This window comes from Phycodurus eques, chromosome 20, assembly GCF_024500275.1.
Source record: "Phycodurus eques isolate BA_2022a chromosome 20, UOR_Pequ_1.1, whole genome shotgun sequence".
Taxonomy (NCBI): Eukaryota; Metazoa; Chordata; class Actinopteri; order Syngnathiformes; family Syngnathidae; genus Phycodurus; species Phycodurus eques.
This window is the reverse complement of record NC_084544.1, coordinates 9,302,242-9,316,784: the sequence shown is the minus strand read 5'-3', so window position 1 is coordinate 9,316,784 and position 14,543 is coordinate 9,302,242.

Here is a 14,543-nt window from a genome sequence, read left to right as displayed (position 1 = left end):
TCAAAGCCCGAGTTAACTAGAGCGGTATTTGACCTTTGACCTCATTGCAATTGAAAATGAATTGTCCCCATAAGAAACAATGGCGGTCAAACTTTAACCTATATTAATCTAGTGAAGGAACGGCCATCTTAAAAAATATATAAATATTGCTCAGGTTATATTTTAGCAATCATTTTAGTAAAATAATCGATTTTTACCAAAGGTAATGGACAATAATTAGTTTGACAATTATTATATTTTGGGAGTTATTAAAAAGTGTATATTTTTTTTTAAATGTTGAAAACAATTACATAGTACAATAAAAAAAACAAAAAAAACACATGGCAATATGGCCCTATTACAGTAATCATTACAAGACTTCTTTCTGTCAGCTAGTTTCATTGACAGAAAGTATGGTTCAACTTCTGAACGTCTTGACATTCGATTCCCACAGAATTTTGCAACCCTCTGAGTTTTTTTTTCTTCTTCTAATGCTTGCTGTTTTTTTGTGGTTACTTTGTTGAATGTCTGAGTAACTCGGTGATGGACGGCCTTGTACGATTTGGAAAGACACATTTGTATCCCGTTCACGATGCTTTTACACATCACTTTTATCTGCAGCCAGAAATGTGACTTCACTAATACATTTATTGTTATTATTATTAATAGTCAATTGCAATTGTTGCTTTGTTGATTGATTTTTTTTAAATTTCGTAGTTATTTCTTACTGCAGCTTATTTTAGTTGGAAAACAAAGTACAGTACTGTGCTAATGTAAAAAATATTATTATTATTGCATTAGTTTCAAGTATGTTATTGTAACACTAGATGCCGCTACAAAATCGTGACTTAATTGAAAAGTAGAACGACTGTAAATGAAGCTTTTCATTCCATAAATTGGTCAGGTTTCAGTCCAACACGTGTTGCCGAAGAAAACAGGCTGAAATCAATAATCCCACAGTTGGTACTTCACAACTTCTTTAGCAGGCATCACTATGTGTATAAAATAGTGATAACGGTACAATGAAGGCAATATATGCATATATACTGTATTATGTGTGTGTATTTATGTGTGTATGTGTGTGTGTCTGCGTATGTATATATATATATATATATATATATATATACATATATATATATGTGTGTTTGTGTGTGTACTTCAGTGTGTGTATTTCACTGTGTATGTGTGTAATGATTAGCCTTCTCTTAATGGGAAAATAACGTCAGAGTCACTGGGACGTTTAATCCATCTGAGCTGATTCTGTTTCCATCACAGCTATTGATCAACTCCAGTGACAAATCAACAAGGGTTGGGGGTGTTGGACGGCTTGCGATATGAGTGTGCGTGCGCGTACGTGTGTGCGTGCGCGTGTGTGTGGTGGTAAGGGGGCCACCTGAAGCAGCCTTTCACCTTTTCGCGATAAGCTACTCTCTGTTCATTTTCTGCCCTGGCCATCATTCCTTCATTTGTTTTCCGTCTCTATCTGTCCTTGTTTTCCATCTCACGCTTATCTTCCCCTCATCGCTCCACCACCTCTCTCCTCCTCCCTATCTCCATTCCTTAAGTGGTATTGGCTTTAAAGGGGCAGCAAATCAGTCGCTGATTAATACTGAATTTTGGGGGCCATTTGTCTGCACTGTTGGCCCTGTCTGTGACTCTCCAGCCCTCCCTTTTTTTCCTCCCTCCCCTCTCTTTCCTCCTCCCCTCACCAGTGATGAATGAGCGGCCGATTGCCGAGGGATTACAGTCGTCACGGTTACCTGTGCCTTGACAAAGTGAACTTGATTGGTGACATAGGTGACGCCGCGGGGTCAAATCCCAATCCGAAATGGACCGGCCTGTGAGCGGGGTCAGTTTTAGTGGAAGTTGGGCACTTGTGCAAACTGTATCAGCTTTGTTCATCTAGACTGGGCTTTGTTGGCGGCGTTAGAATCAAAGCAGATCGACCTCCCCCGTGTCCCCTCCCCCACAACGACGCTCATTCCACTTGACAGAGATTGGCGAGGTCCCGGCAGCGATGTGACCACGCTGACACCCGAGAAGGCCGTCGACGGCCGCCGGCGGACACTGATGAATCGGCGCTCGGAGGGATCGAACGCCGGCCTAATCAGCGCATGGATCCCCCTGCAGCAACATTTTTCAGTTTTGTCCAACCTTATCAGGCGGGGCCCATCAGCTACGTCAGAACCCACTGGACCACCCTTTGTCACTCACGGCCATTTGGTGGTTAGGTGCATTATCAAAGAGACCGTCTTGTCCTGTACTCACACTTCTGTGGCAAACTCGTATCTGCGAAGGAAAGATAAGATGGACGGACAGATTTGACAGTATTTGTGTGGTGAATGTAATGTTGGAATGTGAAGTCGTTTAGCAGTTGTTGGTGGGGTTTTTTTTGGCGCTGTTTGACATTTTGATTGACACTTTGTTGGAAAGCAACATGAAAGTGTCAGCCAAACGGAGCACATGTTGCTTTCCACTTGGCAATAAAACTGACTTTAAATTTAACTGTTGACATCATTTGGATGTTTCTCGCAGAAGACTGCTATACATAAAGTAATATGTCAGGCTACTGCTATGTTTTATCACTAAGCTTTTACAAATTGAGCTAATAGAAGACAGATGATTTAAAATATGCCATATATACAATAAGAGTGTTTATGCACATTATTTGTTTAGCTTGTTTTGCTGGTAATGCTTTTTTTTTTTTTTTTTTTTTTTTTTTTTATTGGAACTTTCAATTATTCAAACTCTGCAAAAGCATGCGGAATGGACCAAGTAAAAACATTTACATTTAATATTCTTATGTAACTTCTTCATGTTGGTTTGGGTCCAGAATCTTTTATTCCACTTTCCAAAAATTGTGTGACTTGTCTTTTCACATTTTTAAGGATTTCTAAGAGAATATTAAACACAAGCATCTGCTGGAGGTATTGTAGGATTTGGCTTTGGTCTGATGTCATTGTAGAACTGCACCACTGGAATGTTTTTCTAATATTTTGGTCTTCTTCAACTAGTGTAAAATATTTAAAACAGCTGTCAGTGTATTGGAGCACAGTCCAGCAAACTACAACCACAATAAGAAATATTCTTAACTTCTCTGACAATCTCAATCAACAATAATTATTAGCTGTAGAATTTGGACGGTTATTTCACAAAAAACACCAACAAACATTGTTGTAACATATTTTTAATTAAGGAAAATAGTATACAGTATTGTGCTTTATTGAAACAGTTATTACGTGATTAAATGGAATTTAAAGAATAAAATAATTTGTGCATCGTGATTCCATGCTTCAATGCCCGTTGTTGTTCTCCTTCTGGTGGCTGCGCCTTTTCCATCAGGGAGCAGTATAATGCAGACGTAGATAATATACAGAAGAGTTTCACAACTAAGTTAGTTGTTTTTCGCAAAGGATAATGAATGTATGCCTGTGCTTATTGGTGTATTGTCTGCCTACACGTGTTGCTGCACCGTTATTGCTCACATATGTTCATGGTCTATCGGGTATATCTACCGCAACATCGGTGCTAGTTTTGTTAGCCCGTCTATAGCGTTTTGTTTTGTGTGGAAGCATTAAGCTAGCAGACCTTTGTCGTGTGAGATGTGTGTAATGAGTTTATGTGGTTGGGTGAAATACGCGACATATCATCCTCTTGCAGTTCTGTACAGTTGACGGTGTTCTTCTCTATCATAACAATACTAAAAAAAAAAAAAAAACGTATGAGTTCCAAATTGGACATGCCCAAAACTCAAGCAGAGACTAATAATGGACAAAAAGGAGGATCCTTTGTCTGCTTGGGTTTTCCAAGAAAAGAGGGGATCCATGGAGGAAGAGAAGATCCCTCCTGTCCCTCCAGGCTACAGAGAGATGAAGTATGATCATATAAAGAGGCAAAGAGATGTGGTTTGGTTTCAGAAGATGATTATGTCAGGGCGGTAGAGGTTGAGGAAGAGCCTTGACTAATTATAGTCATTTATTACAGACACAATTAAAACCGGGCTAATTTACCGCAGCCAGACCTTCGCACACCAGCTGATTTATACCGGAGCTCAATGACACCCGGAGGACATACTCACGCACACACACACTTGCACACTTGGAAAGAAGGGAAAGAGGTTTCTTTCTTCTGCTGACTGTATCATAAAATGTTCCATACATTGACATTATGCCTGACAACAGCATTTACAGCCAGAAGAAGCTTCTCATTCATTTGTATTTACGACGCATTCAGATTCACTCTGCAAAAAAATCGTTCTTTTTGCGTTCAAATCTGATCACCTTTGACAGCACACCTGATTGTATACAATAACAACAAGAACACAACAGTACATAACGAGACGGACGGAAAGATGGACTGATCATTTGAAAATGTTCACATTCGTAATGATTTAGTGAATACAGAGTGTTGCAAAATGATCTTTACCTCTTCAAACCTTCTTAAATTATTGCTGATATTAACCTGAGAAATCATTTACATGTTCAGTGTCTTTACTCGCAGGTAGATGACCATCATTATTATTAATAATGACGTATAATTGAACATAATTTGAGCAAATTTACTTCAGAAGTGTGTATCTAACTGGTAGCACTTCGTAATAATAAAATATCCAGGAAGTAGTTCTCAGTTCATTGTAGAACTCCACCACTGGAATGTATTTCTAATATTTTGGTCTTATTCAGCGACACAGGGAAGGGTCAAATGTTCAAAACGGCTGTCAGTGTAATGCGGTTGCTGTCACACAACCTTTAAGGTTAATGACCTCTGCGATGGATGGATGGATGGATGGATGGATGGATGGATGCATAGATAGACAGAAAGACAGACAGACAGACAGACAGACAGACAGACAGACAGACCGTGTTAAACACACTCTTGCCGGGCAGAGCGCAACAGCAGGAGAGCGTGTGTGTGTGTGTGTGTGTGTGTGCGCGCGCGCCTGAGGGTAAAGAGAAAAAGAGATGGACAGCAATCGGTGAGGGAGAGCTATATTTCAGCAATTTCCTCGACCCACCAATAGCTCAGCAAGGTATTCGGTTTCTACGGCGACAAGGCCACACCTTCTGCCAGGATAGGTCATGCGCGCATGCATTGGCTCCTCCCCTTCATCTATCAGTCCTGTTCAAAACTTGTCCGGAACCCCACCCACCTAGAGTGTTCCACCAATAGAAATTTCTCTCTCGCTCTCTCTCTCTCGCTCTCTCGCTCTCTCTCGCTCTCTCTCTCTCTCGCTCTCTCTCTCTCTCTCTCTCTCTCTCTCTCTCTCTCTCTCTCGCCCTCAGGTGATGCAGCACTTTAAGGGTTAAGTCGGCAGCATGCTGGATCTCTGCAGAAGTGACAGATGCTTCCTATCCCACCCAGCACCACAGGGGAACTGGATTCACTCAGCATACCAATGAGCCCCCCCCCTGCACCACACCACCCTCCCCATCATCTGATACACACAAATGCATAAATATGCATAGGTGACCACACACATATACATACAAATGTATCCAAACACCAATGCTTTGATGCATATACACCATGTACCTGCTGGGCTACATAAAATATGTCATATATAAACGATAAGGGTGTTTATGCACATTATTTGTACAACAAACTGATGTGCATGACTTCCCTTCCAGCCACAGTCAGGGAGATGTGAGCCTTTTGTCTGCACATGACCTGCAGAAGAAGAAGCCCACTGCACATGTCCTGGCACACATACACACACATGGTGTGAAAAAAAATAATTAAAAAAAATACAGCATGTGCACACACAAGGCGACTCCCGCTCTAAAAGTGACAGCTGTCGCTATGATGGAGCACAGGGAGAAGGGGAAGTGAAGGCTAAGCCACGGCACAACATGGTGCCGAGGAGACCTGCTATTCATTTTCAACTTAATATGTTCCAGCCCATTGGAAAAACATTGCAGCATATAATGTAAGCAATTTCATATGCGCACGCCACAGCCCTACACACTCATCTCTGAAGGACCCGGAAAAATGAAGAGACCACAATTACCCAATGGTTGAGTGACTTCAAAAATAACACACAACCAGTACGCGTGTGTGTGTGTGTGTGTGTATATATATGTATATTTGTTTGTATGTATGTATGTGTGCTTGTCGAAATGTGCGCATGTTAATTATTTAGCTCCATCTGTGTTTCTGTTCCGCCTCTCTGCACATTTAATCTCCATCATAGCATCACTCCGAAGTGGTGTTTATCCACCAAAGCGGCCGAGATGATCACAGTATGTCAGCGCATATGCAAATTTATGTTCATATATGGTACCACGAGACAAACATACACATTTAACGTAATTGTTTTACAGACAGCCATGCTGTCTTTTTGAAAACGAAACATTAATATGCATTTGCACGTCTAATGGAGTCATTTTTGTGGATCATATACAACCCCAATTCCAATGAAGTTGGGATGTTGTGTTAAACATAAATAAAAACAGAATACAATGATTTGCAAATCGTGTTCAACCTAAATTTAATTGAATACACGACAACAAAGACAAGATATTTAATGTTCAAACTGATTAGCTTGATTGTTTTTAGCAAATAATCATTAACACGTTCCAAAAACGCTGCGACAGTTGGCAAAAAGACATCATCAAGCACCTGTTTGGAACATCCCACAGGTGAACAGGCCAATTGGGAACAGGTGAGTCCACATTTCGAATTGTTTTTGGAAATTGTGGGCGTCGTGTCCTCCGGCCCAAAGAGGAAAAGAATCATCCGGACTGTTATGGACCCAAAGTTCAAAAGCCAGCATCTGTGATGGTATGGGGCTGTGTTAGTGCCAATGGCATGGGTAACTTACACATCTGTGAAGGCACCATTAATGCTGAAAGGTACATACAGGTTTTGGAGGAACATATGCTGCCATCCAAGCAACGTCTTTTTCATGGACGCCCCTGCTTATTTCAGCAAGACAATGCCAAGCCACATCCTGCACGTGTTACAACGTGGCTTCGTAGTAAAAGAGTGCGGGTACTAGAGTGGCCTGCCTGCAGTCCAGGCCTGTCTCCCATTGAAAATGTGTGGCGCATTATGAAGCGTAAAATACGACAACGGAGACCCCGGACTGTTGAAGCTGAACATCAAACAAGAATGGGAAAGAATTCCACCTACAAAGCTTCAACAATTAGTGTCCTCAGTTCCCAAACTTTTATTGAAGGGTGTTAAAAGAAAAGGTGATGTAACACAGTGGTAAACATGACCCTGTGCCAGCTTTTTTGGAACGTGTTGCGGCCATAAAATTCGAAGGTAATGATTATTTGCTCAAAACAAAAACGTTTATCAGTTTGAACATGAAATATCTTGTCTTTGTCGTGTATTCCATTAAAAATAGGTCGAACACGATTTGCAAATCATTGTATTCTGTTTTTATTTACGTTTAGCACGTCCCAACTTCATTGGAATTGGGGTTTTACAGTAATATCAAAAACAGTGTTTGTTTGGTTGTGGTTGTCGTGTTAAACTTTCGTAGATCGTGCTGAGATTGTTTTTTAACACAGTGGGCCCAGCAAGGTGTCGTATGGAACTTTTTTTTTTTTTTTTTTTTTTTTTTTTTTTGCCTTGACTTTCGAGCAAAATTTTGAGATACAAGCCATGTATGGTGGAAGTGAACTTAACTCACTTCACAACAAGCGGCAGTTTGGAAAAGTGAAAATAAATCATCAAAAAAGAGACTTAAGCTGTTTAATGCCACTCACAATTACTTTACTGTCAAACTAACATAAAATAAAGTGAATTACATGTTGTATATTAAATATATATATATTATATAAATATATGAAAATATAAAATAACTGCATAACCTTGCCCTTAGTCTCCTAGCTTCATGCTAACACATAATTGGAAACGCCATGGGACGAGCTAACAAATAGCATCTATATGGTGGGGATATTTGAACACAAATGGTGCAGCAACACATGCAAACCGACAATATAACAATACTCACAGCCAAATATGCTTTATCCTCTGCGAAAAAAAAAATATATATATATTTCTGCAGATTACTGAGTCAGTTACAGTCAGTGCCTAAAACTCTTCCTCGTTTGTCTTCATGATTGTATTATACCGCCACCTGGTGGCACACTAAAATAAGCCACAATAGAGTAATCATGATGCACAAATTGTTTAATTCTTTACTTTCTTTTTTATTGTGTTAAGACTGTATGTTTCCATAAAGTACAATATTCTAGATTGCTATTTTCCTTATTAGAAAAATACTTATTTTATGCAGAAACAAGAGAGGGTACAGTATGATACAGTACAACTACAATCGTCAAAACATATTGGTAAATTAATAACTACACATATGTTTTCTTATCATTGGATATTTGTTAGTTTGCTGTGGCTGAAGAATGTACCGTATTAGAAATGCATGTTGAAACATGAAATCTACACAAAACCATAGCAGGTATTAATCTCACTCTAAAACCAAATATTTACTTCTAAACTGAAATATAAACTTTTTGTCTCAAAAAATCTTCAATCCAGCATCGAGACTCCCACACATCATGAACCCCAGCCGCTCCCCGAGTATCTTCATGTGGATAAATAAATGGTGTGCTTGGCAGTGGGTAAATGAATGCGCTTTCCGCCTGCGGGCCCAGATGGCAGCCCAGTCGTTTGCTTTACCTTGTTTTGTTTAATTACTACAATCAACACTGTATTTCTTCAATTAATCACCAGCAACCTGTTCCATTAGTCCCCCACCCTCTGTCTCCTCTCCAGTGTGTGCACAGCCTATCTGTCTATACAGCAGCATGCGCATGTCGAATATGAAAACGTACGCTATTATTTACATTTAAAGGATGCCCCCCCCCCCCCCCCCCCCATTGTCGAGCTATTAGCATTTTAAACAATTCAACTTTCTGTGAACCTTATGATGAAAGAAAAAAAAAAAAAAAAAAACATAATTTGTGAGCGCATGTCGATGAGAAGGCGCAGAGGCCCATCGAGGCTGCGTGGAGGTGGCTGACGGGAGGCGCGCACACGAGCATAGCAGGACGGAAAGCACTTCATTACGTCCTTTTATTCAGTTATAATCACGCACGACCATCACTCCTCCACGACACCGGGGCTCGGCCACTGACACCGGGATTGATGCACCGGAAACGGCGGGCCCCTGGAACACAATAAACAACCCCATTAACCAACGTGGCCACGACGACGGAGTAAACAGTTGTTATTAATTATACTGTGCCCGAAGCAGCCTACACGTTGCATTTAATTCCTTAATACGACAACAGCCCAGACGATTGGGAATTCAAATTTGTACGGCCAGATGACGCAGAGGGAGTTTGCATTGGAATCCGTTCGTACAACAAAATGGAGACAGGTATGAGTTTTAACTGCATTGTCGACAAACAATATAAAGCTGCTCTGAAGTAACAATTTACACGGTTTGTGTTGTGTCATGTTGCCTTTTTCTGTGCCCATGAAAATCAATGACGCATCAGAACATAATCTACTGTCAATCGCAGGACTTAGACTATGTTACTCTTATGCCAGTTTCCCTAAATGTGTCAAACTAAAGACATGGAGTCCTATGGGATTTTACTTTGACCTGATCCACTGTGGGCCTCAGTCGTGAAGCCACGTGTGGCAGTCGACTACTTATACTTTACTGTCATCTATAGGTTAAAAGGAAGTATTGCAGCCACCAAATGGAAGTTGGGAAGAAAAATGATACGTTGATGATCTGATTTATTTCCTCATTACGCCCTGTAATCATCCAATATTATCTGTGGATTTGAACTAATTGATTTGCTTTTTTAGTATGACTTATTGCCATAAGTCAATATGGACTCCTAAACAGGAAAATCTTGATTTTCCAGGTTCCCATGGATAGTTATGCTTGTAATAAATGGCATTTGGAAACATTATTGTCACTAATAATTGTATTAAACTGTTTTTTCTTCTTCGTCTTCTTCTTTTTAAGAGTTACGCTTGGCTTCATTTCTCAACTCTGGTAAATGTGAGAAAAGGAAAATGAAGTCAAGCTGAGCAGTTTTGATCTCTTTGCTTTGACATTAAATAGAGGATACAATATTTATCCCTACAGGCTATTTTAACATTGCATCATACTGTATACTCATATTCATGTTAATGTATTGTATAACACATTTGTGTGTAATTATTGACAGACTTTTAGGCAAATATGTTTTCCAGTATTCTCTGTGTACTTTGACCTCATTGAAGCAGTTCGAGGCAAATGAGTTACTTACTTACCATAATATGCACATTACACTTAAAGTAATGAGCGTACAGTGTTGTGATTTCGACATCAACTGTGAGTGAAGAGCATGTTAAAAAAACAACAACTGCTGGCCCTAACTCATAACTGTTGGGTAATACGTACAAGGACAAAACAATTCATTGATTTTTGTATTACTTGATTTTCCAAGTCATTTAAGGCAAGTTGGAAGTGTTCAAAAAGACCCTGTCAATCAATCTTATGGCAGAATTTGACTGAAATGAGTTTCCAATCATTTTCTTTGACAGTGGTACCTTTATATTGATGTGTTCAATATAAGATCATCATACCAAACATACAACAGGAAGTAAATCAATTAAAAACTACAACCAAAAAAAAAAATCCTACATTGTCTAACATTATGCAAACATTATTATGTGTGTGTGTGTGTGTGTGTGTGTGTGTCCCGCCCCACGATACTGGTCATGCACACAGTGTATGTCCTCATAATGATTGTTAACTAATTATGAAATACAGAGCTTTTCAAAAATGAATGAATAGCCTGTCTGACATTAATAAATGGATGCTACATCCCTAATCAATGTTTCAGAGAAAAGGCAAAGTGGATTTTTATTTTCAATATTGCATGTGCATGTGTTGGGCCTGTGTCAAGGCAACCTTTGACCTCTATATGATGTCTGCATCTTATGATTACCGTGTATGATCATTCCTATGCTCTTTTATTCATTGACAGTGTCAAGGTTCCCCCGCGACCTTGCCAAAGACCAACAGGTGCACGTTTCTGTGGGTACCTGTGCAAATGTGGTGGGAAGAAGGACAGTACTCGGGAGGTCTTAGAAGACCGTTGCCACCGTCCCATGAAAAACATCCATACATTTACGGCATGTGCACTTTTCACAGTTTCAAGATTCACACCATTACCGCCATTTTCCTTGATTTAATGCACGCCGGTAAATGTAAACTCCATTTCAGTTGACCGTTTGTTGCAACTGTACAAAAGAATATATATATATATATATATATAGATTTTTCATTTTTGTCAAATATCAGGGTCCAGGGAGTGCATTTTTGGTTTCAGGTGCTCATGCACATGTGGCAACGTCGTTCCGTTTTTCTGCCTCTAGATGGCAGACTTGAATGAGTAATTCTTCCAGGGAAGGTGGCGCGCGCCTGTGACTTCAGGGAGCGCGCCCGCCTCCACTTGCCTGGCCGACGAGCGAGCTTCCTCGCCCGGGTTAGAGTTCACGGCACGGCCGCGTCGGCGGATGATGTGGGGCCAATGTCAGAGTCTAATCTCATTTTGCAGCCACTTTTTGTGCGACTGGAACCATCGAGCAACGTCAGACAGTAAACAAAGGTAACGGGGCAGCCACTCATTTATAACTATTAGGAACACTTTAACTTTATGGTCAGGTTAAACCCACTAGCCATTTACTACTCTGTTTTATTGGAAGGTCTGGATACTGACTCACTGATGTTAAGTTTGAGGAAATACCCGCCTTTTTATTGGTTATATTTGCATACTTTGCCGTCCGTTGCATCTTCTGACGAAGTAGAACGTGTTCAATTCAAAGCAATCCTTATTAACAGAGCAAATGGTGGCGGCCCACTGAAATACACTTCTTGCATCACGGTAAAGACAAATGCGCATAACGGTAAACACATTCACAGCTTAATAAAAATTGTTTTTAAAAAAAAATCGCCAGAGTTGCACAGTTTACGTGTTGCCCTTCAAATTCTGTGGATTCAAGTGCATCAAGTATCTTAAATACCCATAAAACCCATGACACGCTTGTCTTTATACACGTCCTAATAATGGTAAAGACATGCAATAGTTCTGACTTTTTACAAATTCCTATATGTATATGTACATATATATTTAGAAATAACAACTGTTATTGTGTCGATACAAAATGGCCGTCTCATTCTGGGACTTCAGCTCGCGGATCCCTCTGGTGTATTGCAGCAACATAATGATAAGCTCTCCAGTGGCATTAACGGTGAAGACATTTTGAATGACGAACACGGACCATTTGTAAAAGAACCACCAAAAAAAAAGCAACTCTGAAGATATTAGTTAGTTATAACATTACATTTCATGCAAAGGGAATATTGAGCAATATGAGAATGTCCAAAAATGTAATTAGCATCATGAAACTTCATTTGAGACACATAACGGTGAAGACATTTGGGCATTAAAAGTTTGAAAAATAGTTAGAATGTTTGTTTGGTTTTGTTGTTGTTCTTTTTTTTTCTGAGAAACAATTATGACCTGAATTCAAATCCTCATATCAGTCAAATTAAATGATCTTCAAAAGTAAATTCAGTGGAGTATGTCTTTACCGATATTGATCAAACTATCTGAAAATGACTCATACTAACAAGATAGGCCAGTGTGTTATGGGCACTAGTAATCACATTAGCATTAACGCTCGATACACTCAATCCTATTAATTTCAGAAACTGAAAACGCAAAGAATTGTCAAAACTAAAACTAGAATAACATTTTGTCCATGCATCCATGAATGTGCACGCCGGGAGAGATCAAAATATAAAGCACAATACAATGACAAATTCATTTCCTGGAGAGTTACTCTACTATACTAAAAGCCATTCAGACTGACCTTAAACTTAAACTACATCCTGTTGTCTCTCTATCACGCGCGCGCACACACACACACACACACGCTTATATCCAAGGGTTTGCTTTGTCCTTGCAGTGCAAAGATGCGCTTGAATGATAATGGCCGACGAGGAGCACTCTCTATAATTATTATGACCTATTTCCAATGACTTATTGCAGGCTTTGTCCAAATGAATCATGTGTCTCCATCATTTCCATATATTTAGGATGAGAAAATCGACTTTTTGGACATTTCCGCTGACGTATTTTGGGGCGCACAGTTGTTTCAGTGCTGGGGAATGCACTGGAATTCTTTGTGTTCTTGTTAGTACTGTATAAACAAATACAGTATTATAGCCACATTTGCACATTTCTCATGCAATACTCTCGGGAAGGAGCATAACAAACAATAGCCGCAGGAGACTTTGAAAGATGTGACTAAAGAAATAAATGTAATTTGAATGATAATGTGTTCATTTGAGCATCCCGAGAGAGCCGTGACTCGACTTTATAGAGTGCAAATGATTGGATGTGCTCGTTGGTTACTCAACACCGTTATATTCCTTTGCGCTGGACTTAGTGAGGATTAAACATTACAATCAACGATACAGTAACTTTCACACTTTCTGGATGGAGTCAAACAAATGTGCCACTGGTGACACTATTATTAGACAGGTTCTTGTCCTTCTAATATAGCAAGATAATGCAACCTGTAAATTCGAAAGATATCTCAGTGGAATGCCATTGCTACACCACTGTCAATCATAAACAAAAGGTACTAGGACGATGTTCATTAAAACGGTCCGTTATCAGTTCAAATTAATTTTGACAGATCTTGCATTGGATGTCATCGTGAGGTGTATTTCATGTTGTGTGTGGTGCATGGATGAATAGGAAACTGCAGAGTCTGATACACAATCCACTCATAAGATATGACCATGTGCCCATTTCCTCTGTTCTACGTATTCTCTGAAATTGCACTTAAAATTACAGTAGTATTACTATAAGTGTAGGGTGACACCATAAATTCATGTTGTACTGACATTTCTCCAGTAGTTGGCAGCAGAGGACTGAAGCTGTGCTTGGCAGACTTCAGTAGCTCTCCCCTGTGTTGACATGCACACAACTGCCTTCCTTGTGCATACTAAACTTATGTATGTACTGCAATAATAATAATGTCCTGTTATTGACTGGCAACCAGTCCAGGGTGTACTGCTGGTATAGAAAATAGATGGATCATAATAATCTGTCCATTTATTTTCCATGTCGTTCATCCTCATTAGGATCCCGGGTGAGCTTGAACCTTTACCAGCTGACTGTGTGAGAAGAGGGGTACACCCTGGTCGCTAGCCTTTCGCAGGGGGCATTTGCACAAACAACCGTTCACACTCACATTGTGAACAATCTTGAGTGTTCAACGAACCTAACACGTTTTGGAAATCTGGGAGGAAGCAGGAGTACACAAAAACCCACACAAGCATGGGGAGAACATGCAAACTCCACACAGGAAGCAGAGATTCGAACCTGAATCTCAGAACTGTTAGCTTCACTGTGCCGCGTAATATTATTAATCATAATACTACTAATAATCTTAAACAAAATAGCACAAAGAGATAATCCAAAAGACTAAAATGTCACACTCACACGGCCCATATGAAGAAGAGACCCAGACACAAAAGGCTGTGCTGCACGTGTGACCAGTTCACAAGCCAG